Source organism: Corvus moneduloides, chromosome 15, assembly GCF_009650955.1.
Source record: "Corvus moneduloides isolate bCorMon1 chromosome 15, bCorMon1.pri, whole genome shotgun sequence".
Classification (NCBI taxonomy): Eukaryota; Metazoa; Chordata; class Aves; order Passeriformes; family Corvidae; genus Corvus; species Corvus moneduloides.
The window spans coordinates 13,541,214-13,568,830 of NC_045490.1; positions in this window are offsets into that span (position 1 = coordinate 13,541,214).

A 27,617-nucleotide genomic window follows, 5' to 3' on the forward strand; every position below is an offset into this window, starting at 1 on the left:
AGGGAAAGGAAAAAGCCAATCAAACACTGGCAGCATGGGAAAGGAGGCAGTAAAGCGAGTGGTACTTAGTAATGAGCATGTACTTAACAGAGTCAGGGAAGAAAACGAAGTGCTTAAATGTATTTTGGTATTTTGTTCTTACTTTTCATTCTCACTGATCTTCTTATAGTCTTAATTACCAGGTTAGTAATGAGGTCAGGAATGATTGATGAGGTAGAACTGTCAAGATGGGGAATTAAAAAAAATGGAATTCCAAATTTTCCACAGAAGTTAAGATATAAAGAACTTCTTGAAATGTCAGCTCCAAGAGTCCATTTGTTTTATTTCTTTTTGAATCATACCATTTGAAGGTGAAGAAAAGATTCCTGACCTAATAATCTTGCACAATAAGTTTTATTCTAGAGCAAAATTTTATAGATCCTTTTAGTATCCCCTTAAAAACTGAAGTTTTTATAGTGGCATCAGCTCCTTGACTGGAACAAACTGTGCTGTGCAATAGGAGAGAAATATATGTTTGACTTTGGGAGATTCCTCTTTTTTCCCAAATTTTGATTAGTAGGTGGCAGGACAATATAGCATTGAACTGTATGCAAAGATAACCGAGATTTGAAATATGAATGTTTTACCAGAGTAAAAGATGAAGATGACAGTTGTAATCTCTTGAATCTCATAATTTACTTGAGTTTTGGGCAAGTCTGAAGCGACTGAAGTCTCTAGGCAAGGCTTAGTGATTTGAAAAGCATTATACACAAATGTGAAATCTGCAAGTTTTAGTTCATTCTTATCTATAACTTGTACAGCTCAGGGGAACTGATCTACTTTTGGAATGTAAAGGAAAAATTGTGGAGTAGCTGCAGTAAATGTACTGTAATTTATTTCTTTTTTTGTATCACTTCTATATGGTGAGCTATACTTACTAAATTGCACAGCCCCCAAGCGGCCAAAAGAGTCCATGGCAAGCTTGGGTTTAACCCATTCAGTAACATGTTGTTACATGATAACAGTGCAATTAATGTATGGACCCAAAACATTTGCACATTTGATTTCATTGGGTTAGCGTACCTTGGGAGGTATAAATAATAAATATAAATAATATAAATAATTCACTGTTAATCCTTTCCAAATACTTGCATGAAACCAAGGGCAATGCACTAAACTTGAATGCCGGGGAAGTATTTTGCATCTCAAGTGTCAAAGGTGATGGATGTTTTTTCCAAATTAAACAAGGCCTCAGCTTGTGGCATTTGTTTGATTCATCTCCTTTACTGACTAATTCTCTTGACTGCTGCAACCCCTAATTGTTAGGGAACTACTTCCGAGCCCCCCAGGAATGTCCGTCAATTTTCTTTATAAAATTCTGTCAAACAAGATCAGTTCTCACCATTCACTCGTAATACTGCAATTTCATTCTCTTCATCATAGCTAATCTGGATTTACTTGGGATTAAAATCAGCCTTTATAAATGCCTAAGTATTTCACCAAAGATTAAACAGATCTTTCAGAAGTTTAATTTCCCCATCAATAACAGAACCATTTTGATCCCCTGAAAAGTATCTTTGGAAGCAAGATACATACAGGATTTATGAAATTGAAAAAATGGTTCAAAAAATTAAAATAATAAAATAATTTTTAAAAAAGAAAGAGAGAGATGCTTAATTTAATTGATGTTTTTTCCTGGTTCTTTCAACAAGCCTCACCAACCAATGAAGATGCTTTAAGATATTTTCATGAAATTATTTTGGAATTGACCTATTTTATGTAGTAGTTTCTATGTTATGATTTGCTGGTAAATTCATCTATTTGCCTGAGCACACCTGAAAAGTAACGATGTGATAAGCTCTGCTCCTTTGCTGGATATGCTTAGGCAGCTTTCTTGGGCTGGCAGCAGTGCTAAATGTGTGGGTTTGTGGTGTGGATGTGAACTGAATCGTTAAAATAATACTGTACCCCAAAACTGTGTTTGAAAACCATTCTGATGCTTTCCTTGTGCTTAACTCCAGATCCGTTTGAAGCCTTGTGAGAACTGTGAGGAATTGACTTTTGTCACTGTTTCATTATTTGTTCAATCAGCCATCAGCAAGAATTAGAAAAACCTCATCTAGGCAGTAGCGAGCAAAAATACAAGGAAGGTGCCTATTAGTAATACACAAAATCCAACAAATTTTATATAATAGCCTGAGCAATCAGATAAATTAATTTTTAAAGCTAGTTGAAGAGAAAAATTAAGTAGATGTATTTATTCAACCATGACCATTTCTGAGTTTCATGTCCACTGGAGTGTCAGTCCTGACACATTATTACAAAGATCAGATTAAAATAGGAAGAAATTTAGCTTATGAAACTGCAGGGAAAAAATTCTGTAATGTAATTGCTTGTTACAGTTTTCAGCCTCCTGTCTGCCACCTGCCATGGTCTAGTAAACTGTGTTTTAGGAAAGGCCATTATATAATAACTTTTTATATTGTAACAAGATTATGTTTTCTTGCATCGATATTCAAGCACAAACATTTGTAATTAACTCTGGGAATATGCCTAAGCTGTACCTCGTTATGAGTGATATAGCTGTTTTCAGAATGTGTACTGTACCACTGCCCTTTTTAGCTTTATCCTTGGTATGAGTAAATGTAAATTTTGTAACACAGTACAGACAACAAAGAAATCAAAAGAATGAGAAGATATGAAAGAGGATTTGCCAGAACTTTGGTTTCATAATTGAGAATTTATTATCAATTAATGTTCTCTGTAATACTGTCCTTGTGAAAAGGTGACTATAAAAATAATGTCACTTACTGGTCCCATACTCTGAATTGTAAAGGGATGCCTTGATTTTCTTGTTACTGTTTACTGTAGTTGTGCTGCCTTACAAAGGGTTGAATGGTTCTGGAGATCCCATGTATGGCCCCCTATGTCTTGATACTTATTAAGAGATGATGATTTGAGTAGTTTTCTCACCAATGTATTGCTGCCAGAACCATGGTAGTTGTGAAACAAGGCACTTGTTGAAAAATTCAATGAACTGTCTGATATCTAAAGCTGCTTGTTTGGTTTGAAACTGACATTGTAAATATTAGGTTATAAACTCATTATTTAAGCATGCCACAATGCTGTCAGGACATGAAATTCTGGAGTCAGCTGGCCACCTTCAAGGTCAAGTGTGAGCCAGCTGATAATTGCCTGACAGCTCTCCAGGAATTTCTCACACTTTTTTTCTATGTAGGTAGCATGGTTTCAGTGAAGTACAAGTAATCCGGTCACTGACACTGGAGGTGTGTGTGTGACCAAAGTGACCTGCAAAAATAAATATTATGTGAAGTGGGACCTGTTTTCAAGAGAAAAAGTCTGCTTTTCTTTCCAGAGCTGTGAGGGGATGTCCTCCTCAGAGCAGAATGTCCTTCCTTCAACACATTGACTGATCTTTGAAGCTTTTTCTCTAGTGCTAAAGGTCTCTGGCACTGTGGGTTTTATCATCATCATTATCCAACTTCTGGCTTTCACAGATCTCCCAATCAAAACATTCCTGCGTCAGGTACTGCATAGATACTTCATAGGGATGAACTTGGCTGATGTTTTGTAATTGTGCCTTTACATGATGGAGATCTGTGGAAGGGGGTTTGTTTTGTTTGGGGTTATTTTTTTGTTGATTTCTTTGGTTTTGACTGAGTTTTTGTTTTTTTTTTTTTTAAATTGATGAAACCATTTGAAACTTGTTAAATGCATCCTGTTACTAACAGTATGGAAGGAAGGAAGTACCTCTGTCAGACTACGGTAGAAGCAGTTGATGCCCCAACATCACTTATCTCGTGAGACCATTGCTCAGTGTTTGAATCCTGCTGTGGCAGCATCACAGCTTTTAAAGCAATGACTCAAAGGAAAGTGGTCCTGCTCTAAGGAAAAGTGTGTTTTTAGTGGGAATGGGGGCAGAAGGTGGCCTAGGAGACCAGAGAACTGCTTGAGGGTAGTAAACAACAGATGATTAAAGTTGGATGTTCTTTCCATTATTTCTGGCACAAAGCAGTGGGACAAAATTAGTCTTCATAGCTAAATCCCTGACTGTCTTTAAGATGAAACATTATGAAACTGTTGAAATGTTGACACTCTCCACAAGAAAAAAAAAATCTTGACTAGGTCTATCTGTGTTTCTTCCCCAACAACCACACTCTTCAGCAGCACATCTGTGCACGTTTGTGAGGCAGGTACTCCTCCCATAGGTGAAATACTTCAGTGTTGATGTTAATCATCAACGGTTTATGGCCATGTGTCTGATCAGCGGGGTTTTTTTAATATTGTATCTTGCAACTTTGTAATATTACATTGTTACAAGAATTCCACAATACCTAGTCGAATTCTAGCTACATGAAGTGAAAATGTAGTGGAGATTCATTGCAGGAGTAGTTTAGGCAGATATTTTTACAGTGAAATGTAAATTTCTTTGATGTAAACTTACATTGCTGTAGAAACAAAACTAAACTTTAGATATTTTTGGATCCTACATCATTCACAAGAGAAAAAAATAATCTAGTTTAAGGCTTGGTATGATTAATTTTGTATGTCAAGAGCAAAATGGTGCATTTCTCTTTTTACAGGAAAAACAAATGACCATCAATTCCAGCACTGACTTCTGATTACAATTTGTCCTCTTTGTTTATTTCACAATTAGTGTACATAGATTAATAATTACAATTCCTGAACATGATAATTTATGCATTAGTATTTAGCCCTTGTCATGTCTTTAATTTTTGCAATTAATTGTTTTAATAATGGAAAGGTTAATTGCACTATTCATCAGAACTGCTTGCTGTGAAACAGTAGACAAATAAGAATCTTCAAAGATAAAGGGCAAGCTGAGTGCTCTGAGCTGTCATTCTAGCGAGGGAAACTCACTGAAATAGCCCTGCAGGTGCTACGGTGGGGATACTGCAATGTGTATCAGACAGCAAGGTCCGTGGAAAGAAATATATATGGACCGATTCTTGATCGATGTTTCAGAGAGATGTTTATTTCTCCACCCGCATGGCTGGGGCTCTGCCGAGGAACTGTTACAGTCATGGGACCAAGGGTCCTTGCCCACGCAGGGAACACAAAACAACCAATGGGGAACGAGGCTGACCAGGGAGCAGGGAAACCCCGTGTCTGTCCCCTCAGGGCCCCTCTCCCAGGACCACATGGCAGGGGGGAGGGCCCCAGCATGTCACCCGTTTATTTTTAACAAAATGAGATTTAAAACTTAACATTGAAAACAACTGGATAAACATGGGATAACAAGGACAGTTTCAAAACAAAACAAGCCACCCTCTTTAAATGTCCAAATGGATTTTTTCTCTGGAGCATCTTAAAGCTGACAGAAGGGAGAAAGGACTCTCTGAGCATGCTTTGTGGGGAAATTGAGGCAGGAGAGGGTTTCTTCCATATGTACCTGTTGGAACACTAAACAAAATAGTTAATTTCTTCCCTCCCCCTCTTCATCCCCTACTCGGCATTGGAAAGGGATTTTTGTGGAAACAATTGGTAAAGGCATGGTTTTGTGAGGGAAACCATGGGGTGTAAAATGGATTAGGGATAAATTGGGGGTGGGGTAAACTTAGGAAAGGGTTCATATTGGGTATAGGGTAAAAGGGGAAAGTAGGTTGTGGGTAGGGAAGCTGCTGGGATGGATATTGTTTATAATTTTGTGCATAACGGCTGCCTTTGACTGGAATACCTCCAGGCTCAGTAACATTTGCTGCTTGTAAACCCTTCTTTCCTTGCACTGTATCAAATTGTACAACTTCCCCATCTCCTACACTTTGCAGGTAATTTTTAGGGTTATTCCTTTTAATGGCGGTTCTATGGACGAATATGTCTTCCTGGTTGTCACACCTTGTTATAAAACCATAATTTTGTTTAACATTATACCATTTTACTATTCCTAAAACCTTAGCTATGGTGATTTTTTCCTAGTGGCTGCTGTTTTCTGTCTCGCTGCGTTTTTGCTTTCACTTTCCCTCGCTCCCGTGTCAGAGCTGCCAGGGCTGCCAGGGCTGCTCGTGCCTGCACGCTCTTCCCGGGGTCGCATTTGGGGCCACGTGGACCGGGCCAGGCCGTGCCACTCAGCTCCCCGTACGCTGCCCCCTCCTCTGGTTGCAGCTGTGCTGCCGCTGCCTGGGGCCGCGCCACGTCTCAGCCGGGCCTCCGAGTGACAATCCCCCCGCGCCCTGCTCCAGCGTGCGTTTTGGCTGGGCGTGGCCCCGCTCCACCGCCATCGCCGCCGGCCGCGTGCCACTCCTCTCATGGGGCTCGCTCCACCATGCGCTACATGGGGCCGGGCGGGCACCGCCAGGTCGTGCCGCTCCCGCCGCGCCTCGCTCCGCTGCCGACACTGCAGCTTGCATCGCTCTGCCCATGCGGGAACTACCTCGCTGCTGCTTGGAGAGTGCTCATTGCATGTGGCCGCTGTCACACGGTCCCTGAGGCAGGCTTCCTTTCGCCAAGACACAGCTGACATTGCTCAACAGGCTCAGTTATTAAATAATATTCACGAAAATATTCTTCCATCGGCATATATTTTGACTCAGAAATTAACTGTGTCCAAACGGTGTTCCAAAAGTCTTTGGTAAGAATTAAATCCCAAGAAACATAGAAAAAGTTCTTAAACAACCATGAAAGGAAATGTTTCAGTTCCTTTTCAGCTTGAATTAAGCTAAAATTTACAAATCGTTGTTCAAGAATCTTTTCAAGTTTAAGATAAATGTCCATATGCGTCTCTGAGAGCCAAGAGTCTTTCCATGTTTCCTCCATAGTTTAGAGATGGAACAGCAAAACGAAAACAAGAAGAGAAATCCCAAGTTTACTCACAAATCAATCGCTGTCCTTAGGGATCGATGTCTTGCCCGCATTATCCACCATTTGTTACAGTGGGGATACTGCAACACATGTATCAAACAATGAGGCCCGTGGAAAGAAATACATATGGACCAATTCTTGGTAGATGTTTCAGAGATGTTTATTTCCCCAGCTGCATGGTCGGGGCTCTGCCAAGGAGCTGCTGCAGTCACGGGACCCGAGGGTCCTTGCTCGTGCAGGGGAACACAAAACAACCAATGGGGAGTGAGGCTGACCAGGGGCTGGGGAAACCCTGTGCCTCCCCTCAGGGCCCCTCTCCCAGGATCACATGGCAGGGGGAGGAGACCCCATCATGCAGGTTCACTCAGCTGCTGAGATCTTGGGCATGAAAACTCATTCCATTCAGACAAAGAGAATTGTACCAAATCACAGGTCATTAAAAACACCCAAACAAACAACACGTTATTGAACAATGTGTGATGTTCTCATGTCTGCATTGTGGCGTGGTCCATAGACACACACTGCTCTTCAGCTTACTCTGAATGCTGGTGAAAACACACTTAGAATGTGTTTTCAGACTTCTCAGGACTCCTGTCAGGACCTGAGTGCTGTTTATGTTCTGATTAATCCTTTGTACTACAAGGCCAAATTGTGTTGCTGCCTGAACCTGTCACCCACGTGCTGCTCAGTCATTAGACCTGCAATAAGGTAAATGCATAATTAGTGTATGCATGTGGTTATACAAGGTGCTTAATGACCCCCTATTCTTAAATAGGAATCAAATAGGCAGGTGTATGTCGGGGATTGAGGCACAGACGCAGACCGGCAGGGAATCTGAATAGTTTATTTAAAGAAATGAGCTGGTTTTATACACTTTTCCAAGGCACAGTATTTCCTTATATGGTAATTCTCACTACGTGACCTATCCCGTGTTGCCACATCAGCAACACACTTTCTAAATGTCCTTCTATGGGGTGATCACGTGCTGTTCACCCGTCTGTCAGCTCCCGGCAGGCTCCTCTCTGTAGGGGGTCTGCCGTGTGACACCTCCTCCCGCCAGGGTCCGGTGGAGGAGCTCCTTTGTCCTGCCATGTGCTCCTTTGTCCTGCCATGTGCTCCTTTGTCCTTGCCATGTGCTCCTTTGTGCTTTCATGTGCTGCTTTGTGCTGCCACACGCTTCTCTGTGCTGCCATGTGCTTCTCTGTGCTGCTGTGTGCTTCTCTGTGCTGCCATGTGCTGCTTTGTGCTGCCACATGCTCCTTTGTGCTGCCATTTGCTCATTTGTGCTGCCACATGCTCCTTCGTGCTGCCATGTGCTCCTTTGTGCTGCCACGTGCTTCTTTGTGCCACCATGTGCTTCTGCAGGCACGTCCCACAGCCCACAACCCAATTCTATTTTATCTCTCCCCACAGGTGTAGGTAACTGCAAGAATGACCACACTGGGATTTTTATTTATTGAAATATTTGCATAGGAATTGACTCATTAAGGTGAGAAGTGTTGGCCCTGCTATAATGGTGCTAACTTTTTGTCTTTTTAGACATATGTAGTAAAGTCAGGAGTAATGTGTGCTTAAAGGAGTAAACAAGTTATAATTCTGAAGCCAGTTTGAGATATTTTAACACTGCTCTCTGGGTAGTCTGCAATCATGGTGTTGAGAAACCTTGTGTGTTAGAAAATAAACATAAATAGCTACTAATTTTTGTTAGACCTCAGGCTTTTAACTTTCCTTCTTAAAGCTGTATTTCATAAGGCTTCATGTTGCTACAACTGGACTGCAGAGATGCTTTCCTTATGATGGCTGTAATTAAGGGTCTCTCCATGCAAACACTTTTCATGAAGCCTTTTCTCCATTGGCATCAACATAGAACTTTTTATGTATTTTTCTGGGCATGAAAATTATATCTGCTTTTTCTAGTTGCACACTTGTTTGATTTCTCTTTTCTCAGCCCAAAGTCAGGTGCTTGACTGCCATTTGCAGCTGACCAGCACTTTTCATTCCCATCGCAACACTTACTCTAAGAAGAAGAATCAAATGCTTTTATTAAGACAGCCTTCTGAATTCCAATGCAAATAATTTTTACAATTTGTGCATGCATGCACATACATATTAAATATATACAACTGTAGATTTTTCTTTACAATCCTTTGCACAATTTTTATTCTTCCTGTGACCTCACAGAAGCTGATATTCAATATCTAGGACTTTGAGAAATGCAGAACTCTATTCAGGCACACTTTCGTCTGTATATGATGAGGAATGTAGTTTCCTTGGCTCTTGATGGATGTTGGTGGAGAAGTTCTCAAGTCTGCACTGGGAGGTTATAAAGCAGAAGGGGCAGGAGGCTGCTTTGGGCTGCAGGCTCTGTCCCACGCATCGCTCACACTGCTGGGCAGGTGACTGTTGCTGCCTGTTCTGAGCTTCCCCTCCCCCCTCCCAAAGACATGTGCTCATAGCTCCTTTGTTCCAAGCGCGGGCAAAGCCAAATGTAACTCAGACTCTTCAGCAGTGTCTGATTGGCCGGTCACCCCGGGTCCGCCCCCAGTCCTCCCCTTTCCCCTTCTCCTAATAAAAGATGGTCGAGGGGAGGCAAAGGCTCTCTCTCAGCTCAGCTACTTTCCTGTAAACATCTCTGGTCGTCTGTCTCATTTGAAGGCTTCTAACTGCAGGGAATTGAGTGAGCAGGGAGCTATATTTCTCCCTCTTTGCTTCTGCTGATGGTATTTGCTCTGCAGCTGATTCAGGTACCGATTTTAGAGCTACTGAAGTGCTAGATTGCCCGTGCTACCTCTCAAGGCTGCTCGAGGCTTTCTAAGGCATTGAAATACAAGCGCTAGCCGGTATAAAGCTGAAAAGATACCTTCCGCAGGTGACCTCTTTAAATAGCAGGGTCTGGAGAGGTGGGTGGGAAGTGGGCAGAGCTGTGGTGTGTCTGAGTCACTGTCATTCCGCAGGAGCAGGTGGGGAATGAGGAGGGAGTGATGGCATAGGCTTCCCCCAAGGATGGATCCCAGCTCAGGGAGATGGCCCCTGTGCCTTCTCAAAGGAGGCAAACCATGAGAGTTTCATTACATCTCCACCAAATCTATAAGCTACTGGTTTATCGTTGGGTTTGGTTATAAACCTGGAAATAGGCTCAGCCTGCTAAAAACAACCCTGTCTGTAACCATAATCTGCAGCCACAACTGTCCAGTTGCAGGATGATGACCTGATTGTGCTCTTCGAGGACAAAACATTTTTTTTCAAGTGAAGCCATGGATGCTCTCACTGACAAGGGTGGAGCTATTCTGGAAGGCCCAGGTGTTTCTTCAGTCCACACTGTTCCAGGGATGATGTGGGCTCAGGCCTTGCTCTATAGCTGGTGTGGTGCTTTCCAGGCAGGGCTGTCCTTGGCTTTCCTTGGGAAGCTCTGAGGTGTGGGTTTTGCAGAGGTTTATCTCAGCAGTCACTGGTGCCCAGCTCTGATCCTGCCTGGCTTCCTCTTCAGAAATGTCTGTATCACCCATTTTGGAGCAGCATTACTTGAGTGTCTGGAATTACTTGCCTGCACATTGCTAGAATTACCTGTTCGTTATGGAAGAGTGAGAAAAATGTGCTTTTACATCATTCTTGAACTTGTCTGTTATGCAGAATTTTGGTGAATGCATCGATGTTATCCTAATTAAAGAACACAAGTACCAAAAATAAATTTAACACCTATTTTCTGAAGTGAAATAGTACTGCTTTTCTTTTATCTAGAGATGAGCTATTTTCTGTGATGATTACTTTTTTCTACATCTATAAGCTGTCTTTAAAAGCACGCAATGAAAAACTTCACACTACTTTAAAATAAAGCTCGCATTAAGTATTTCTGGCTGAAATGCTGTTTGTAACAGCATACTGCTTGTTATGCTTGCCTTTTTCCCTCTGATGCAGTATGCTTACAGATCATATGTCAGAAGTTGAACTTTCTGATATTTATTAATACTTTTAAGTGATTAGCAAGAATTACGTATTGGAAAACATAATAACTACTATAGCTACTCATCTCCACCACAAATATGGATTATAAGCACCAAACAGAATGTTTTGTACTTTGGCTGTGCTGATGCTGAAGGCATCAGTTAAATTAGAATCCTTTGATATGTTAATTATTTATTGTTGTAAATTATGCATCCTCTAAAATCAAAGAGACACATAACCTATAATTTATTATTCATTTAACATGAAAATTTGTCTTCATATAACAATTTCTCTGTTAGATACGGAGTTCTGATTTGAAATAAAACCTTTTAATACTGGCTACAGTTAAAACATAAAAGAGGTTGAGGTTTTTCTGAACCTGTAAAATATTCTCTAAGACAGTTTAACCCCTACAACTTCCTTACAAAGTTTCTAAGTTCATTGGGTGATGGACATTTATGGATTCATTAGACATTAGCTAAAAGTGAGTGGGGTTTCACGTGTATATCTGCTGTTGAAAGATTGGTAGGTGAAAGTGGATTTTGTTAGTGCAAGAACTCTGAAGAACAGCTACGTATGTTTTCATACACAACAAATTTTGCAAACCTTGATTAATATTTACTTTGAGGAGTGAAGCTGTGAAATTTTTGGGCTGTGTCTGACTTGCTCTTTGCAATTTTTTAATTCAGTTTGAAAGTTTAGAACAAAATTAGAGGTTTTGAGTTCCAGACAAACTAAAACAACAGATCTGCACGGCATGATTAGAACCCAGGGATATTTGTATAGCAGTAATAAAATGGTAAGCTTTCCCAAAACACCATTTCATGTCTTCATTTTCCCCTTTGTGCACTGTGCATTCTGTTTCTGTCGGAGCAGAATGTAAAGTAAATGATGTCTTGATCACGAAGATCTTGGAATTTCTTAGAAACTTTTCTGTTATAGAGAGAATGGAAGTATGTAGGAGAAAGATGGTTTTGTTTCTGACTAGGAAATGGTTATGCATATGTCACACTCATGTACATAACATGTATTGAACACACTGTGAAGTCTCAGGGTCAGCAGAGAAAGAAAGAGGTCACATTGAGTTCTTACTTCTAATAGTCTGTCAGGGAAGAAAAAATGCTACATTGCAAAATATTTTAGCAGTCTGAGTTTATTTAGCAGTCTGTGAATAAAGAACCATGAATGTAAGGGCAGTAGAACAAAGGTAATGGTTATGTTCTTCAAGTTTTTTAGAAGAGTTGCTTTGATCTTCTTATGATATTAAATACCTGTGGAAATTTCAGACTTGTTACTGCACTTAGAGCTAGTATAGAGTATTTGTAGTAAAATATTTGGAATTACTCTATATGGAAGGGTTTACAGCTAATGTAAAATCTTCATTGTTTCGTGTAAGAACTGATTTTGGATAAGTGTCCAATTCAGCAAGTATGTGACACCCTCCTTTGATCAGGCCACCAGACCTTGCTTCCTTTGAGTTAAAACAAAGGTGTAGCAAAGAGTGAGAGTGAAAGACAAGTTCTAAATTCACTATAAGCAACTCATGTGATCTGATTAGATTAAAATTAAATTGGGATGAAGAGTGTGAGATGAAGGAAAAGTCCCCTGACTGTGTTTAAGCATTTAAATTTATTTTTTGTGCCCTTGTTCTGGACAAAAACAGTGGATAAAAACATCAGCATCTTTGAGGATCTACTGAAGAGTCTTTCCACAGCTGAGGAGGTCCCTTCTTTTATGTTAAGCATGCAAGACTCATGTGCACGTTTCTAAATAAAAATGAAGGAAATTTTTGTTAATGACATCTACTGAAAATGGGAAACAGAGCCTCTGCCAGATTAAGAAAAAAAGAAGCATAGGATGATAACAGTATAGTTCTTGTAACAAATCCTACATTCCGTGTAGTTTCACCTTTAAGATGAAGGAATGCTTTTTTTTTCCTCTATCATAAAGCTCTTCAAAGCTGCTTATGTGCACACTGATTTTGTTGAAGAGAAAAATGATCCAAAATAAGGACGAGTTTTTCAATAGTTCTTGCAAACTCAGCGGGGAAGCCAAGGTCTGTCAGCTCTGTTCTGCATGTGAAATATTTTGAATAGCTCCAGAGCACAGCTGATGTTTCTAAGGCTTCCTTCAGGAAAGGTCAATGCAAACTACAAGAAGCTGTAGGCAGTAAGTCAAAATGAGAGAAAAAAGTGTATTCTTCCATTTTTTGGTTATGTTAACAAGCTCAGCTCTCCAGTGCTTGTAATGGCCAGTGTCAAATGAGCATATAGTCAACCATCTTGTAGAGATAATGCAAGGGTTTATATACACAGGTGTTAAGTTCTCTGTATATGTATACATCCAAGTTTTGGTATAGTCGCCTGCTTCTGTTCTTTTGTTTCAATTAGCAGTTGCTTTTTCTCTCCCTTCAGTAAGTTCTCCTGCTAGCTGACCTGAGTAACAAAGTTATTTTTTATGAACTAAAAAAATCTTTTTTAATGCACTTCCCTGCAAAAGATGTGTGAACTGATGTGTGTTACCAACTTCTGGTGTTCTCTTTGGTTAATTGCTATTAAGACAACTGTTTAAGATTGGTACATTCTCACCATTTTTTGTTGAACCCTGATGTCCCTGAATATAATGCTGGAAAAAAGAAATCCCTGTCATCAAATGATTTTTTCCTATAACTTCGTATAACAAAAGGTAATAATGTTTTCTCATAATCTAGGACTATATTCTGTATAATATAAATCTTTATAATGTTAAACCTTCATGTTTATTACGTGTTCCATCTTGCTGCTGGCATTCCTATTAATGCTTCGCTTAGCAAGGCAGAAATGGTACTTCTGATCTTTATAGTGCTAGAAAAGAGTGAAAAAATTCTTTGTGCACAAATCACAAGAAAGCATAACTTATCTGTTACAGAGCAGGGAGATAAAATACATGGCCATAAACTCCTTGCAATCATGGTGACTGAGTAGAGGCTTCTTCTGATTGCTTTAATAAATCCTTTAAGTATGCTTTCAATCTCTCAATGATTCCTGACAAAGCTTGTGTGCTCCTGTTGTGCATCTGCCTATATCTAAAGTTCCAGTTATGAATATTTTATGTGGCTTATCACTGCACTTGTGTCACTGGTTCTGGAGATTCTGGTGTGCCATTTGTTAGGGCCTGTTAATGCTGTACTAGGCAGAAAAGGGGAGGGATGGATATATAGTTTGGTAATCTACTGTTTCATTTCCTTTTATAGAAGATATAAAAAATAATGATTGTGAATGATTGATGAGGTGATTGTATTTCACAGATTTTGAGACCTTGGTCCATGAGTAAAATCATTTTAAGGACTTGTTTTATCTTTCTGTGTGCAGAGAGGAGGTCAATGGTATTGCAATGGCCTAGTGCTGAAATGGGATACTGGAAAACCTGCTGTACCTGTAACTGCCTGGTTTCTGTCCTGGTGTAGGAAACTAAAGCTGAGCACACCACTGTCCTTGTGAGAACAGTTGTGTTTGCATTTAACTGTTTTCTTTCTAGTTATTCACAGATATTTAGATACTTAAAGGTATTTAGACCCCATCTGTAAGAATACATCAAATTATCCCCACATCCTCCCATCTGAGCCTACCAAGCTCACTTCCGTGGCTACTAAACGTGTGCCCACTTTCATTCAACCACTCCTGTGCTTACTGTGTCAGTGTTAGGTACAAATGAATAATGAAATAAAATGGAATTTCGTTTGGTATCTGTTGGAGAATGGTTAGAGGATCAGGGACATGGATTATTGATAAAACCAGATCAATAGAAGAGCTGTGCAGGCAAAGGCCTGCAAGCAAAGGCCTGGATGAGAAAAAAACCTCCATGAGAAAGTGCCTGCATGAGAAACAGGCCTGGGAACAAAAAGGGAGTTTTTAGGAGGTACAGTGCTGTTCTGATAAAGATGGTCAGCACTGACCATGAGAAGGGAGGAAAAACTTTGATCTCTCAAGACAAAACATAAAGCTTGCCAAATGTAGTCTTTTATCTAACCCAATTATGTAGAAGTAAGAATGGGCTTTTGTAAGTTTAAACTAATTAAAGAACTGATAAGCATGTACTTTCACACTATATAAGTGCTTCTGTATTGCTAATAAACGAAGCTTGCTCTGTCAATCACATTGATTGTCTGCATGGCTTCCCCCACCCGAAGTCGGCAGGTATCCATTTGGGATTCCTTCTCAGGAATGCTTCATCTGAAGGAGCTTACAGCCAGGATTTCTTGCAGAGCAATATATTTTAAGTAAATGCTAGTAAATACAGAATGCAAATTTTGGACTCCTAACTGAGACTGTTTCCAAAACAGATTTGGTGGGTTGAATCTCTGGGAATGACACGATGATGTATTTTTTTCCAGTATAGATCCTGCAGTATGTGTCTGTAAAATAGCATTTAACCAAGTGGTTTGGGTTAAAGAAATTGTGTAAAGTAATAAATGTTGAAGCAGAATATGCAACTAAACAGTGTAATGACATGCAAATAGAGAAGAAACCACTGTAGGAGAAGTGCTAATGTGTCTGGGTACATGACTGAATTGGGTTCAGTAGTTCAATGAGAGCATTAGCTGACTCTTTACATTTGACGATGTCATTATATCGGCTGATACCTACTTTCAGCACGTGTAGATAGCAGACCTATGTAATTATACATTAAATCAAAGTACCACTCACCTTTAGGTTTTTCTTTTTACCTGTCACTATTTGTCTTGGTAGGAAACAGTTTCAAGAAGAAAGCTGATTTGGGATTTCATGAACTTGTACAAAAGATGATGATGCATCCGGAAATTAGAGCTAAAACAAGCCTGCACCTTTTTAGTACCTTAGAGAAACTCCCTTGCAGAGTTGTCAGTGACTGCATTTGTTTCTCAGGTCTGTGTTTAATGACCCCTCTTACTTTATCGTGAACCAGTTTCTTCACTGCAGTTTCATTTATTGAGGTATTTGTCCATTGTTTATTACCTTCTTTCAGAGATTTAGAGTGTATTCAAATATTCAAAATTAAGTCACATAAATAAGCTTTTAGCTTCCTATGCTTTCTGTATTCTCAAAAATGAGATATTACTATATCAAAAGCAGATGGAAAATTGTCTATTTTAATTTGGCTGTGGTTGCTGAGATTGCACTTAGATGAACAAGAATAGTTACACATATATCTTAAGAACATGGAATTTACATTTCCTTCTTACAAAAAAGAAAAAAGGTGTATGTATTACTTGAATAATACAACATGTGTCTAAAGATTTTGGTGAATATCATTAAATCACTGAAGATATTTGGGTGAATATAGAACTATAAAGGTAATACTTTCTGATTTTCACAATGGGGTGACATATCTGGGATAACATATAAGATACATAGAAAGCGTATAGGTTCCAGAGATTTCTGTCAGTAAAAGCTAACAATAATGCTAGCTAACATCTCACAGATTTTCAAGAAATTGACAATATAGATAATTTTTTTTTTCTTTAGAATTACACTTTATTTAATTTGAAATACATTGGCTCATAAAATGTGTGAACTATTTTGTAAGGCTGTGCTGGAGGGTTCTGTGTTTGTGGGATATTAGCTGGTTTTCTTGTTTGTTTTTTTTTATCTTTTTACCTACTAGCAGTTTAGAATTCAACATGCAATCACATAAGAACTTTCACATGTTTAGATTCTTTGAAATGATAACTCTTGAAATGGAGAAATTCAAAAATTATTGAAGTCAATTATTTACCAAGACAATTAATGGAATAAAATCATAACTGTTAAAATACTTTGTCTTAGTCCCTGAAGTTGGTTGTTATCTCCAATTTTTAATGTAATTTCATGACCAGTTCTAAATCCAAAATTAAATGTTTGATGTGTCTTTTCAACCAAACACTGATTGGGGGCCAAATCATCTTACCTCAAGGATCTTAATAATGTAAGAAAATTGGTTTTGATTTTAGTGTTTGTGATGGCTCAGGTGAAGAGGAGAGGGCTGGCAGCAGTCACACTGTGCAGAGGGGTCTGTTCTGGGAGAACCCTGCAGGTCTGTACTGGCGGCACAGAGAAAGGGCTGCCCTCGTCCCGGCACTCCACACAGCCACTGAAAAAATTTCCCTGCTGCGTCTTCCTCATCCTGCTCCTTCAGTATTTCTGCTAAGACCAGGATTCCCATTAAGTCTGTCTGATTGATTTGCTTCTCACAGTCCTTCCTAAGGCTGTTCCACACATTTGAGGACTGTCCTTTTCATCCCGGGGCCCCCTTTCCTTCCAGAAAGGCTGATGGGGCTGTCAGTTCATGTTCACTGATCCCTCCAGCTGGCAACTTTCAGACTGATTTCTCTATAGCTAAGCCTAGGATTTTTCACTGGAATACTGATAGCTCTAATATGGAGCTGTTGTTATTTATTTCCTGCTATTAATAAATTAGGCTTTGATTACTGCACCAAAATTGGTTGTGGGGGTCAAAATGTAGTTGGAAGTGCATTTTTTAGGGGTATTATGTTAGAGGCAATGAATACTGAGTTTAATATGCTGTACTTGAAATTTTAACAGCTGGATGAATGTGTATATGTTGTAATACTCATGAACATTCTCCAAAGAGAAACACATTAATTCTGAAGTATCCAAGTATGTATGTAAATGTCAGTTGGCTTAAATGTTTTTCTTAACATTTTCTGTATTAGTTAACTTTTGAACTGATGTTGATAATGCTTTGGTAAGTGAATACAAGGTAGAAGCAACCTAAACTCTTTTCTGGCTTTTTAAAAATATAATATGCACATATAAGGAGAATGATACATAGTGAATGAAACTCCACGACAATATACTAGACAAGAATTTCTCAATTATTTCCTTAACAGAAGAGCATCCGTGGAGTGACTGAGACTGCTGCTGCTAACAATAACAAAACCCTCAAAAGGTCTCATTCATTATTTTATTGGACAATTCACAATACTTGAGGTTGTGTAACCAAAGTCCTTGGCCTGAGTAAGAGAACACTTGAGATCTGTACCAGCACAGCTGGAAAAGTTTGAAGTCATAAATATTAAAGGATCCAAACCCAGAAGTCAACAGAAAGAAAAGAAGTGAGCTTAACATTTGTATCCTCAAATCTGTTTTGGCATTATAGAAATTCACTTCCTGCTCTGTTTGATAGGTAACCATAGGTAGGGGGTTAGGACAGCTATTCTGGTATCTACTCTCTCTCTTATCTTTTTCTCCTAGAAAGAAAATACTTGGGCCTAGGTAACTTTATAATGGTTTTACAGATTACTCCAGGATCTGGAAATACCTCATGATATGCAGTGAGTGATTTTTTGCCTACCAATTCTTCCCCACTGGATTCTTGCTCCTTACCATTGTGACTTAAACTTGGTTTAGGTCTGGTTTATATTGTATGTCGAGTGAAGAAGGTCAAAGTCAACCAATACTACTACTACTAATAGTGGACAATTATTTCTGTAGTGTTTTAATTGGAAGCCCAGTAATATTTTGATGTGTTGCTACTGCCCTAACTGAAGCATACTCTTGCCTTAAGTGAGGATTCAATACGTGAGAGATTCAGAATAGAGCTTTTGGAAGAAATAGTTTATTTTGTTACTGTCTTGACTCAACTATAAGTGTGAGTTTCCTTTACTGGAGACCAGAAGTTAAATTTCTTTGGGATTGAAATTTCTTCTTGCCTCAGGGAAAAGATACAAGAAATAATGGAAAAGTTAATAGGATTAGGAATTTAAAAGTATTTTCCAACAATAATCTCCTGCTGAGCCATGGAGAGCCACCATTGTGGAATGGCTGGCAGAAAGAGCATGGGTTCTGGGGATACTGAGGGAGGGCACTTGTGTCTTCAGCTGCCACCACTAAATGCAACAGCCTCTGTGTGAGCATGTGGTAAAATAAACTTGCTTGGACAGTTTGGGGTTGGCTCCTCCTCCCTGCTTTCTGTCCCTGTGTATCCCCAGCTCACTGGCTGCACTCCACTCTCTGCCATAGCAGCACTTCCCTAGAGGGGATACCAGGCTTTGAGCCAACTACTAAAGCTGCAGAGAAGATAGACACCCTGCTGAACTACTGTAGATGGTCTACTTTGAAAGATTCTTGTCTGACTTGAAATTATTTTATGTGTGAATTTTAAGAGACTCAACAACTCATATTCACTTTTAATATTTAAAGTATCTTACATTAAATGTACATAATACTGAAAAGATTTAATTCAATTTCACAGTAGTAATGAGTATATAGCAGTGAATTCTTGCACTGCAGTAAAATGGTTCTTTTGATATAGAAAAAAAAAAAAAGCTATATTGGTAACTAATGTATCATTTCCCCAAATGAATTTAGCAGTTATTGTCTAGGCTTCCTCTTATGAAAGCTGACTCCTGTTAGCCACCCCTGCATAATGGCTTGTGGGGGACTGAACAGAAAACCAAACTAATGCAGACATTTTTTCAGTTTCTTAACATGATTAAAGTTGATATAAAAGGACTCATTAAAACTGAAAACATTAGGATCATTAAAAAGCCATTAAATCACCTCACTCCTCTATTTATTTAACAATAACCATATTTGGTCTCCATTTTAAAGTCACAGATTCCCATCTTTTGTCTCTAATTATTGGCAGTCACCCACCTTGCAGCAGGAGGACATGTTCATGATGAATTCATTCTTTTTAAGTCTTCTTTTACGTTAATTCTTCAGCCTTTGCAGATCCTGCTACTGCAGACTCTGGCTGAATGCTTAAACTCAAACATAAACAGATCAGTTGAGATCTGCACAAGTGGTTGCCCTCTTAAAGATGAATATTCAGGCTATCAGGGCTAATTAAAATAACCCACTCTGAATTCTACTATTACCTTAATAGATCATATTTAGTTCCAAGTTCTTTGCTTACAAATGACATCAGAATTTGCTGTAAAAGCTAAAACAGATTCTTTGAAGCATAATTCAGCTGCTGTAAAAAACCCCAAATTTTCTTTAACCCAACATAACAATGGAAATCTCAGACCATGGTGAAAAAAAGAGACCTTTATCACAGTTCTCATTTGATGTTGGTCCTTGTCACTGAACACGTCATACATTTTTACAGACTGACTTTAGATATAGCTGATGTCTCATGGGGTTCATGAAAGCTATTCAAGTAGCTAATGAGCAAGCATATTTAAAGGTTTTATGTGGAGAACTAGACTTTTCAAAAGGCCTTTTTATGAAAAAGCTCTTAATTTCAGCAAACAAGAATAAAAATGAAATCATTTTTGTTTCTTTACTCAAAGGAGGCTACTATTACTTTTGGAAAAAGTTGAAAATATGTAGAAAATAATTATTTTGGAAAGTCTGTGCTCAAATTAGTGATGGAGCTGTCAGTCATACTGATAAGAACAAAGCCTAGTTTTTAATAAACATTTTGCGATTAATTTGTACATCAGTTTTTAATTCTGAAAGGCACATCTTCATAAACAAGGGTGACTCAAGAAAATGTGAGAGGAGTTTCACGAAATATTCTCTGACAAGAACCCTTAGGAAAACCCATGTTTAATGTCTTCATGCAATTTTGAAAGCCATAAATAAACCACCACATTCCAGGAGTATGTCTAGTTTGCCTCCCCCAGTAAATGTACTGCCCTGAGTTTCTTCTTAGTAAAACAAGGAGTAGGTTTCCATCCACAGCCACAGTTATGGCTTCTTGTGGGCATGGCAGGGGACCATGCTCCACAGTTTGTGACTGAAGAAGGATGAATTGACATCCAGCCTCATCTTACCCAAAATTTCAAGGTTCATAAGAACATAATTCTCCCAGTGGTTCATATGCAGTGTACATCTTGGGCTTTAGGAACAAGACATTTGATAAAAGTTCTCATTTTTCATAATGATTTGACAGATACTTAACCCCATTCTGTGTCTAATCCTTTCATTCTTAAGACCACAGTTTTTTATATCTATTCAATATTTATTGTGCTTTACTGTGTATTGTGCTTTCTTTTAGGCTTCAGTTTCCATCTTACCAACTTTAATTACTGCTATTTAAACATTAATTCCACAGTTTTTTGCTTTGTGATTGTTAAAGCATCAAAACTGCTCAATAGCATTAAAACTAACTCATTATTTTGAACCATCCATTATATTATGGACTGAGTTTTGTACTCTGAATGTTTTCCTGAACATTTCTCTGACAACTATTTTCAAGAGAAAGAATGGTGGATGTGGTCATGTTTTAAATTACAGAATTTAGTGCAAGTGTGGTGCTTGTCTGTGATAGTTGTAGGGACAGATAACAGTTCTCAGAAAAGAATGTAGATGTTGGACCAATAAGCAAACAGCTGTTAACTGCAATTTTCCATCTATGTATCTCTATGTGTATATTCTGAAGGGTATATTTGGAAATCCAAGGGTAACTTAGAGGCTGCAACTTTAGTATTTAATAGTAGAAAGGAGTATTTTCAGTTTTGAAAGGGAATGTGCCAGGGGAGCTGCATTTGGGCAATAGTTGATGGGAGGTCTGCTTCTCTTGTTCTGTAATGAAAGTAGTAGAGTTTTCATAGAGAGTTACTCTTTTATGTGCTCTATACAGCGTGATCCTAATAGGACATAGAGCATAATTCCTGGGTGCTTCTCTAAGATTGCTCAAATATTTTTGAAAATCCAAATGCAAAAATAAGATTTGAGACTCATCGTTAATGGCGAGTTCTATAATATTTCAGCCATTTAAAGCAGGGCATTATTGCTCAGATCTCACATCTGGGGACTGTACCAGATGATTTATCAAACCTAGAGGTGGTCCCTGGCAGTTTCCTGTATTATCTGCTTTATTTTCTATAAAACAGTCAAGCACACTATTGGTTTTTCTTCCCGATATTATGCCTTTGCATAATTTTCCTCCTCTCCTCCTGCAGATCTTTTGGCTTGACATGTAAATCTGCAATGAGATAGGAAGAAAGCTGCCATAGGTAAGTGCTTCATAAAACAAAAAGTACATGTCAATCACTTCCTTCCAGGAAATCAAATGGACTTTTTTTGTCTAGTGTTGCTATAGTGAGAATTCATGGTGTGCTACTGATAAGGCTGTCATTTCACTATGAAATGCTTCTGGCTGCAGCTGTGGTTAAAACATGATTCATTAGAATATTGAAAAAAAGTATTAATACCACTTCTTTCATATGCTTACATTTTCTAGTCACTGAATGGTGTAGTAGTTAATGTACCAATTAACTGAGTGCCAGCTGCTGGCTGGGCTTGTGTTAACATCACAGGACAAATCCTAGATGTCATTGTCCTTGTGACTGCAGTACTCATAACTGGGATGGCCTGAGGCTAAACCCGTGTTCAGCAAGAGAAATTCTCAGGCATTCAAATCTGGGATTTGCAGGAGCAGAAATTAAACCAGAATACAAGAGAGGATTGTAGAGCTGAACCTGTCTGATCAGTGCTCATATGTGTCCTTTTGTAAAGCTACTGATGTTTTAAAATATAAGAAAGCGTGAGTAAAAATGTATGTATAGTCTGGTATGGTGATGCCCTGGTAACATTCACATTGTGTGTGTCAAAGATGCCTGTGGAAAAGCCAGGTAACTTATGAAGATTAAATTTTATGGAGTTTAAACCTACTACAGAGAAGCATGGTGACATATAGAAAACCTGGTTCGATCTCCTTTTAGCTAGTGACCCAGGAATTTAAAGCCATGAAGCCTCATAGAGTTTGGAGAATGGTTCCTCTTCAGAGAGCAATCAGCAAATGCTGTGCTTTGTTTTAAGTCTGTTTCCATCTATACAGAAATACTCAGGTTTTACTTGGCAAATTGTCTCTGTTTGCTGTGGATTTTATTTATAGCACATTGGAATAATCCACAATGTTTTGTCAGTTACTGTTGTGGTATAGTATTGGAGCATAGAGTTTGAGAAGAAAGCCAGAGAAGCATTGCTGCAAAAGAGTTTTGCTCTCCTTCTCCATTCTACAGAATAGTCCCTGGGTCTCATCATTAATGGTGTTTGTCATAATAAATTAGAGAGAAAAAGAGAGATCAGAGTGTCTTTGCACTGGGCATGTTAGTTGTACATATGACTGATAAGGCTAATGGACTATTTTTTTTACAAGACAGCCATGTGAAAAATTGATGTGCTTTGTAACAATTGATATTAAGCATCTCTTCTGCCCTTAGTGAAAATTAAAGTAGCAGCTTTTTCTGTGCCCAGCACAATGCAAGATGAGCAAATTAAAACATTTATTTTTAAGTTAACTTGTGCCAGCATACTGGAGGAATAGATGCAGGATCATAAATTACATAGTCATAAAGGTGAGGTCCTAATCTACTTTCCAGTTTTATTTCAGCTTACTTTTCCATTGCTGGGAGGCATAAAACTTCCTGAGTTATACTGCATTCACCTCATGCTGGTCTCCTATCAAACAGAGTATCAGTGGAACACCTCCACAGAGCACTCTACATGAAATTGTCCTTTTGTCTGTCTCATAATCGGCTGCAATGTGACCAAGCATCTGGCGGTGACAAGCAGATGTCTTTGATTTATTGGCTAATATCACTGCTTGTTAGTGGATGGTTGAGCAGGAGACTAAAAGAGCATAAAATCAGAGAGAATAAATTATGAAGGCACCGAACTGTGGCATTATAAACTCCTCCTTGTCACAGCTGTGACATCTCCTAGGAAATGTGGAATGAGAGAGACATCCTCTCTTCAAAGACAGTGGCCACTGTCTAATGATTTTGGATAAAATAAAAAAAAAAAAAACCAAACAGCTCAAATCCACCAATATCTTGCCTAGAGGGATGGTTTTCTCCTGCTTAAACAGTCTGCTTCAAAACAGTTGATCTGCTGGGAAATGGAGTTGATGAGCACATAGTTCAGAAGTTTGGGGAACCTGAAGGATGCTGGGGTTAAGAGGGATCTCTCTGCTGTGAATGGAGATGGTTTTCTTTAAATGCTGTCTAAAAATTGGATCAGACCCCACCCCAGAAAATACAGGTTCAAGGTTCTGCTTCTCACTTTCAACATTATTAGTCTTGTAAAGAGGACAGAATGCCTGGTTCCTGTTGTGCAGGATGGTTCCCCATGCCTTGTCCCAGGAAACACATGGATAAGATGGGAATTACCTTTGCAGGCTGTGGTGTGCTGTTTTACTCACAACATGTAGGTAACTGAGACGTTCATGTATGTTCTGCCTTGAAGGTTCTTTGTGGGCTTGACAGGAGGATTTCAATGGGGTAGCTGTGCAAATACATGACAAAAGTCTCAAAATTAAGAGTCTGTAGCATTCTTTAATGCACTTGCCATTTTTTATCTGTTTTAAATATCGAGTACCTACCAAATTAAACAATGTGTGTGACTGAACACAATGTCTCTGACAGTCCCTTGGGACAGGAATGCAATAGATCTCAGCAATTATTCATTGCTGACAATTATTTTGAGCTGCAGAGCAGTGATAATTGTGACTACTCACAATGTCAAATAAACATTATGTATATGTTTATTCAATAAATCAACTTGAAGTATGAAAGGAAGAAGGTACTCATTATTTCACTCCTGTGCAGTGCTGAGATGTTGAACTGACTAATGGCAACAAGCCATTCAGTGATTCAGTAGGAAGCCATTTAACAGTTATAATACCTTCAAAGAATAACTGTGGACATGACATATGGAATTAATAGTTTTATGTTAAAATATTTATGTAAATATATTTCTTCTCAAGTGATAGACTAAGAACCAAGTCAAATACAAAAGTCAAAGGTCGTATTTGTTTCCATTGACAAGATGAATTTTATTATTTCAATTAAAATCCAATGTAAGTTCTTGCAAAGTTTCTTTTAACCTATAAGATGTTAGATAAGCTGCAGCCATAATGGGAAGATACTCCTTATATTTTTAATGAGCAACACCAGTAACTGGTTATGACTTACTGAGAAGTGAAAGGAAACTTTTAAGGGTGCCCATTGGAACTATTTTGCTGCTGTGGTTATCTGAGGATATTAGCCTGGAGCAGATCCTGGGAACTGCAGAAAGAGGCTGCACAATTAAAAAGGCAGGAGGGAGCTGAGTGGTAGCTCTTAGTAAAGGGAAAGAGGAGCACAGGCTAATGACATGAGACCCTCAGGCAGAAGGAAGTCAGTGCAGTACTACACAGCAGTTACGTCAGGATGCCCTAAAACCATTTGTTCAATGATTTCAGTTTACAAGTGCAAAAACCAGGAATTTTCTGTAAAAAGTGTTTGTGCTTGGGTTTTTTTGTTGCTGTTTCTTAAATTTCCTAGCATTCAGGAAGGAAGTCTTCCTAATACTTATGATCAAAAATATAATCAAAAGATAGTTGTTACATACCATCGCAAATAATAAAATATATCTCATACTAAGAAATGTAGACTGGGGGCTTGATAAGAGTTGTAAAGGGGATGCTTCATGTTTCAATGTATTTCTCTGAGTAGTTCTTTTTAATTTTAAATTCTTTTTTCAAGTGAGAGCTGTTCTATCTAATGGATTTGAATGTACTGAATAGATTTTAAAGGATTTCCTTCATGTTCACTTTATTTCTGAAGCAGTTCAGCCTGTTGCAGCTTGGAGTTACAAAATGGAACAAAGAGGAAAATCTCCATAAAATATGCATACAAATTTTAATAATGAGTTCCAAAAAACTCTCCCATAAATAAGAATTGCTGATCACATCCCTGGGTGGATTTTCTGTAAGAAGAAAAGCATGACACCTTGAGACAGAATTCTGTTGGTTTTTAGACAGTGGCTGTATGTCAGTCAAAGCATTTCTGACAGTGAAAGATACTAAAAAGCCACAAACACACAGAATCTTGAAAGACAAATGAGATTGAAGAATAGTCTATTAATAGAAAACATAAAAATAAATACCAGCCAAAACAAGTGCTTCATTCAGAGTGTTCAAAAATCAACTTGTCAAAAATGTCATAGGCATCAGGATCTTATTGAATACACTTCACTTTCTCTGAAGAAAACATCATCATAACAAAAACAGGAGGGGAAACCCCCCTAAAAATAACTTGGGTATAGGAAAAGTAAAATACTTTAGAGGAGAGACTTAAATTTCCAAGATGTGCTGCTTCAAAAATAAGAGGTCTTTCATTTAAGAATATAGAGCTCAGGAAATATTAACTCAGTGTGCAGTCCCAGCAAAATCTGCAGATAAACTGGGCAGGGCACTTAGATATTTCTTGGTTCACCAGCCATACAATGGGAATTTTAACTGTGTTGTCACTTGATGCTTTTTTTTTTTTTTTTTTTTGCCATCTCTACAGCTGTTTGCTGTTTGGTAGAAATGTGACTCATGAACTAAATATTTCCACTTGTATTCTTCAGCTGTGTTAGGTCCTATAAATGCTTTGTGATTTAGCACTTTTAAGGATAAATGATTTGAAATTGACATTCAATGAAAGGTCTTTGAACAAGTCAAAGGAGCAACAGTTGATTTTAAACAAAATGCATACTTATGTAGTTATTTGTTTTGAATTATTAGAGAGAATTCTGCCTACTTACGGGAAATAAATAGAATTTAGGTTTCTGAAGTTCACAGCCAATATTTATCTTGAATTTTCTAATGTGGTTTGCTCTCCTGTGATAATAATATTTTTTTATCCAGACAGCAATTATTCAGTATCTGTTCCTGATGAGATTATTTTCTAAAAGTGTCCATAAACAAACTACAGGTTATTATTATTTTTTTTATTTAATTGCCTGGAACATGCTGGAGAGTCTGTCCATAGCTGAGTGCCTGAGCTGAAAATAGAATGTGGACCTTGGTTCACAGTATCCCAACTTAGTGTCCATTGTCTTGTGCGCGAGATATTCAGTTTACATAAAAACTTAATCTCATGAGATCAGAAAGAAATGGTAAATCTGTTTGTTTTAATACATAAGGAGGTGGAAAACTCCTGCAATCCTTGTCTGAGTGGATTTCTAGTCAAAACTATAAAGACATCCATACTATATTAGCCAATACTTTGGATATTGAATTATTTGTAGAAAGCCTCACAAAATGGTAGTTCCTGATTCCAATCAGGGGTATTCTCAGGGGGGTTTGCTGTTTTTTTTCTTGCTGCAGTTATATCTATGATTTCCAAGTGATGTGTGTAAGTGTCTGCTGCTTATGGGAAAGACATCTCTTGAGACATGGGAGAGACCTCAATAACTGTGCAGACAGCTCTCAAGGCTTGTGTTTTTAAGAGTCTGTGAATCACTCTCGATACTGCTCTCATATTATTACTTTTTTTTCCTTTAGATTATTATTTTCATAAATTGTGAATAAATGTAGCTAGTGGAGAGATGCTTTTCTAGTGGGCAGTTCAAAGCAGAAATGTGATTCACAATGCTCTCAGTTGTTCTCTGAAGCAGTGCATCCCCACTGACTGCATGGCATGTCTAGAGCCTGTACTTAGTCTCCTCTCTCACTTGGTGCACAACACTGTCAACACAGTCAATATCAATATTAGACATGATGTTTTCCTTCACAGTTGCTCATAACAAATGAAACATTCTACCAAGCAAGAATGGCAGCATTTTATGCTGATGTAGCACTCAAGTGGCTGCTCATTCGCTAATAATTACAGGTTTGAAGAAAGTACCTTGACTCAGATTGTCCCAGAGCTGGCCAGCAGACCTGCAGTTGCAACTGCTTGGAGCAATGCAAGCTCACCCCTGAAGGGCTGGCTGATATGATTCATAAGCAGTTCAGCATCCACCTGATTGCACATACAGGTGGGAACAAATCCCAGAAGTGCAAAGACCTACATCAGAGGGGAAAAGCATTTCTAGGCTGCCCCCCCCCCTTATCCTGTACAGGGTTGTTAGAGAGACTGTTTAACTATATACTGTAACTTGAGCTTGCTTTTCAGATCATAGAAAAAGCTC